The sequence below is a fragment of the Mytilus trossulus genome, chromosome 7, assembly GCF_036588685.1.
Source record: "Mytilus trossulus isolate FHL-02 chromosome 7, PNRI_Mtr1.1.1.hap1, whole genome shotgun sequence".
Lineage (NCBI taxonomy): Eukaryota > Metazoa > Mollusca > Bivalvia > Mytilida > Mytilidae > Mytilus > Mytilus trossulus.
Window position 1 is genome coordinate 46177509 of NC_086379.1, and position 6208 is coordinate 46183716.

Consider the following 6208-nt stretch of genomic DNA (forward strand, 5'->3'; position numbering starts at 1 on the left):
GTTTAATGTGTTTTATTATTTGATTTTGCCATTTGAATAGGGACTGTCCGTTTTGAATTTTCCTCGAATATCAGTATTTTGTGATCTTATATGTTGAATTGCATTTCCCTGTAATCATGTTATAGCGACCACTGCTTAGCATCTAGAAAAGAGTTACACATTATATACAACACACTATTTATACTAATAGCTAGTATATCTATTCGGTAGATAAACATAAGTCAAATATGAAGCAATACAAAAAATTCTTATACTCTGTGATCACTATGAAAGAAATAAAGAGCTGTGCTATAAGCGTATGGTACGCCCGTTGCCCTTTGCTTGTATTACTGCCTTTATTAAATGATGGTTTTTGTACATTATTTAGTATTTTTGGAAATTGTCGGAAGTGTGGACGACGGACGGACAGACAGATGACCGGACGGAAAACGGGATACCATAATATATCCCGTCTTAGACGGGCATATAAAAACACGTTTGCAGAGGATTTTTTGTATATAATTATTCAGGTTAATAGCCTGTGTGTTATATAAATAGAAACATAATTTTACAACTTTGTACAAATTAAAACCATTTTTTAGCCACATTTTGTACATGTTGTAACATATACGAGGAACTTTTGCACATGTTATAACTTGTATGTTTGCATTGTACATGCAATAACTTGTATTTTGGTATTGTGCAAATTATAACATGTACGAAATTTTTGTAAATGTTATAAACTGTACAAAATCGCAACTTTTACATGACATTTACTTGATGTACAGACAAAGAGTTTTTGAAACCTTTTCTTAACATTTCTTGCGTATTTAATTAGATATTTGTAGACGAAATGCGCGTCTTGCGAAAATACAAAATTTTAATCTTCGTATCTATGATTTTATATTCCTTTGCTATATGAAATACATTTGTTTTTATGTGTGTGGTGAATATTTGTTTATTGACTATTTCTAAAATGCAGACTTCTACACTAGAACATAAAATAATACAATTTGAAAGACAAAAAGGTTTAGGAATTGAGAGCGTTAGTATAACAATAGTTTATTTATTTTTGTAAACAGGCAATCCAAAAAAGAAGCCATGGCTTGCCGTTTATGCCTCATGGCCACCAAGAGACCGGTGTCATGGGAAGATTGTTCGGAACATTTGCATTTATGGAGTTAGTGATTTGAAAGAACTTGTTTCGAGAAAGGAATTTTTTGCCAATAAATTTTACCCCGATTTTCAATACTTGGCTATGGACTGTTTATAAGAATATATTTATAACAAGACGTTAAGTCCGTTGTCATTTGATTCATTTTACTACAGACAGTTACCTTTTATAAAAAAAATATAAATACATAAGACAAATTACACATCTTATTAGTGTTTGAATACAACCAACCCCTTTTCATAGTACAGTGATACCTGATTAAACCGAACCCTGAACAAACCTGAAACCTGTCTAATCCAAACTTGTTCTGAAGACCAATCGTATCACATTTTATGCATTGTGAACCTGATGAAACCGAATACCTGCCAAAACCAAAAAATCTCTCAAGTGCCGAAAGGGTTCGGTTTAGTTAGGTTTTACTGTAATTTGTTGATGATATTAATGTCGAATACATGTTACTCTACAAGGAAATCACCAGTGTATGACAATGATTAAAGTGCTGCTTTATTGGTTGTGCGGATACAATTACCAAATACTTGGTTAGATGAAGTACAGAAGTTATGCAGTAGCGTTGCGCATGATGTTCCAACAACCCGACGTTACACCACCACAACGTCAAAGACTGTTTCTGAAATTTTTGACGTTCATTTATTCAATTTGCAAGTTTCATTTGCTTTTTTTTATGTAGTTGGTTGATTTTAAATTAGTCTCGATTAATTTAGTGTTGTCTATTTACCATGAATTTCTTTACCTCAAGTTGTAGAAATAATCGTTTTAATAATTTTTACCCTTAATTTACATTAAAATGTTGTATTGTCGTAAGTAATGAACTTGAAGGAAGGAAAAATGGGACAGAAGTATACGGTTTTCAATAAATGAATTATAACAACACTTTAATCGTAGGCTGCTAAAATTACATGGTGCATATCATCTGTCGTTGTAAATTTTTCATATCTTGATTCAACTCTAATACAAATATATCCAAGACTCTGCAAGTAAATAAAAACATATTTACCCTTGATTAACTTGAATTGAATTGTATTTAAAATTTGCTTGACACATTACTTGTCGAAATACAACTATTAAATAAAATTATTATAACACGATCTTGAAAATTATTTTTCCATTCATTTGAATTTGCTTTCTTTAAAAATGTACTTATTTTCTCCTGAATCGTCAGTAAAATACGGGGTTGCATTAATTCAATGAAACTGTTTTTGTCGCTGTTTCCGATAAGTCTTTCAGTAACATCCGTTTCATGCACAACATGCACCGTGTTTTTTTTTTCGACAACCAGCAATTTTCTTTTTAAAATTTACCACGCGGTTCGTTTTAAGTATCAAGAATATACAATGGAACAAATTTTGCACATGTAACGTCGAAAAAAAAGCGTTTGTATGGATTTTTCGACGTTTTTCGACGTTTGGACAAAATGGCTACCATTTTGTAACGTTTCGTAGCATTTTGTTACTGTAAGACCCAGACATGCAGTTAATAAAAAAAAAGAATCTAGACTTTATGTTCTGTTCGTGTATCTAACTTTTGTTTTGGTAAATCATAAATTACTTATTGAAATATCAGTTAAAAAAACGCGTTAATTGCTTGAACAAATGAAATATCAACTTGGAAAAAATGGCTACCGCTTGAAAAACGACTGTGTAGAGATGGTTTTATAGAATCTACAATTTTTGAACTCACGAACAATGAGGCAAGTGTTTGTTCTTTCGGTAGATTTTATTATTATCTCACATTTTTTAGACACTTTTAGCTATGTCTACTTATAAAACTAACTTTCAGCCATTAAGTCAACGAAAAACGTCATTGGACATTTTTCTTATTCCAGCTTGATATGCAGCCACCGAGTCAAACGAAATTCGACAAAAGAACGGCTTTGATTTAACCAAGAACTGACACACTTCGTTTCTTTTGTTAAGTTTCGGGGAGATCAGAGAATAAGAAATTGGATCACTATACATAAGAGATAAACCAGTTGTTAAAAAAAGTAACGTTGGACATCCGTTTTTTCACATAGCTTTGTTGTTTTAATCCTCAAATATACTAGATTTCACTAAGCATATGACCGAGAGCTATAAGAACATATAGAAAAACATATACTGAATTAGTTTTTCTAGTGGTTAGTGTTTGTTAACATTTTATTTTGTTTTGCGGAAGAAATTTCGAAGATTCTGTTTTTTAATCAAAGTGGTTGTAGGAACAGCGTGCGTGACGTTAGTAGATTTTTAATTATTGGATTTAAAAGTAGCGATATTATAGCGAAGCCTATAATTTGACCTAGAATCATATTCAAAACAGTGTGGTCCTGGCCATTGATTGACGACCTAAATTATCCCATTGACTGGGACAAATTAGGTGAACGTTTGTCTGTAACGACCATTGCTCACTTCTTACTTATTATAGAATTTAAACTGAGGGGTAACCAAAGGTTCTTAACGGCTTTAATAATAAAATAATTCGAAAAATTATTCAGGAATAATCTTTATGTTTTGATTTATATTATTGATATAAATCAACACATCGTATTATTCCGGATTCGTTTTTCGAATTGCTTTTTTAGGTATTGAGAACCTTTGGTGACCCCAAAGATTCAGTTTCTTTAACAAGTACATAGTGAGCAGTGATTGTTACCGACAAACGTTCACCTTATCTGTCCCAGTCAATGGAATAATTTAGGTCGTCAATCAATGACCAGGACCACACTGTTTTGAATATGATTCTACAACTTGCATTTCAATATTAAGGATGAACACGTATGCGGCCACTTTCTTTTTTCACGGAACGTCTAAAATTTAACTAAAATGATAGAATTTTGAAGATTTCAGTTCTTTAGCATGACTTAATGGTGCTTCAACCCGATAAATGTCAATTGTATTGTCAAAAACAGCCCGTTTTTATGTAGCAGAACCATTCAACTGTCCAATAAATAACTTAAAGTTTACATTTTAACAATTTTGTAAAACTGTTATATTTTTGGGCCAAGAAGGGGTCTTACCGGACCTACTCCTTTGGAAGCCTTTTCGAATAATTCTCTAGAAAATATTTCAATAGGTTTTAAAATTTATATTGTAAATATACAAACTGCAGTTATTCATAGATAAATAAAACTAGAGGCTCTCAAGAGCCTGTATCGCTCACCTGAAACAACCTAGGTTTAAGAATTCATAAAAAAAGGATAAAATTTGGCTACAAATTTTAAAACAACACTTGGCCAGAACCTCATAAGGAAAGGAACAGTTATGCTATGTTTGGTTTCATTCAATTCAGTGGTTCTTTAAAAGAAGAAATTTGTATGTATTTACCATAGGGTCCTATGTTAAACTAAGTCCCCCCTATGGCGACCATCTAGGAAGTTGGATTGGCGACAAAGTAACAACACTTGGTTGGCATCTCATTAGGAACATTCATGCTATGTTTGGTTTCAATCCATTCAGTGGTTCTCTAAAACAAAACATTTGCATGTATTCCCTTATGGCCCTATGTAAAACTAAGTCCCCTGCTGGCGGCCATCTTGGACGATGGAACAGCTACAAAGTAACAACACTTGGTCAGCACCCCATAAGGGACATTCATGCTATATTTGGTTTCATTCCATTCAGTGGTTCTCTAGAAGAAGTCATTTGTATGCATTTCCCATAGGGTCCTATGTTAAACTAAGTCCCTAGCTGGCTGCCATCTTGGATGATGGATCGGCTACAAAGTAACAACACTTGGTCAGCTCCTCATAAGGAACATTCATGCCATGTTTGGTTTCATTCCATTCAGTGGTTCTTTATAAGAAGTAATTTGCATGCATTTCCCTTAGGGTCCTATGTTAAACTATGTCCCCCGCTAACGGCCATCTTGGATGATGGATTGGTTACAAAGTAACAACACTTGGTCAGCACCTCATAAGGGACATTCATGCCATGTTTGGTTTCATTCCATTCAGTGGTTCTCTAAAAGGAGTCATTTGTATGCATTTCCCATAGGTCCTATGTTAAACTAAGTCCCCGCTGGCGGCCATCTTGGATGATGGATCGGCTACAAAGTAACAACACTTGGTCAGCACCTCATAATGAACATTCATACCATGTTTGGTTTCATTACATTCAGTGGTTCTCTAAAAGAAGTCATTTGTATGCATTTCCCATAGGGTCCTATGTTAAACTAAGTCCCCCGCTGGAGGCCATCTTGGATGATGGATCTGCACCAAAGTAACAACACTTGGTCAGCTCCTCATAATGAACATTCATGCCATGTTTGGTTTCATTCCATTCAGTGGTTCTCTAGAAGAAGTCATTTGTATGCATTTCCGATAGGGTCCTATGTTAAACTAAGTCCCCCGCTGGCGGCCATCTTGAATGGTGGATCGGCTACAAAGTAACAACACTTGGTCAGCACCCCATAAGGAACATTCATGCTATGTTTGGTTTTATTCTATTAAGTGGTTCTCTAGAAGGTCATTTGTATGCATTTCCGATAGGGTCCTATGTTAAACTAAGTCCCCCGCTGGCGGCCATCTTGGATGATGGATCGGCTACAAAGTAACAACACTTGGTCAGCACCTCATAAGGGACATTCATGCCATGTTTGGTTTCATTCCATTCAGTGGTTCTCTAAAAGGAGACATTTGTATGCATTTCCCATAGGTCCTATGTTAAACTAAGTCCCCGCTGGCGGCCATCTTGGATGATGGATCGGCTACAAAGTAACAACACTTGGTCAGCACCTCATAATGAACATTCATACCATGTTTGGTTTCATTACATTCAGTGGTTCTCTAAAAGAAGTCATTTGTATGCATTTCCCATAGGGTCCTATGTTAAACTAAGTCCCCCGCTGGAGGCCATCTTGGATGATGGATCTGCACCAAAGTAACAACACTTGGTCAGCTCCTCATAGTGAACATTCATGCCATGTTTGGTTTCATTCCATTCAGTGGTTCTCTAGAAAAAGTCATTTGTATGCATTTCCGATAGGGTCCTATGTTAAACTAAGTCCCCCGCTGGCGGCCATCTTGAATGGTGGATCGGCTACAAAGTAACAACACTTGGTCAG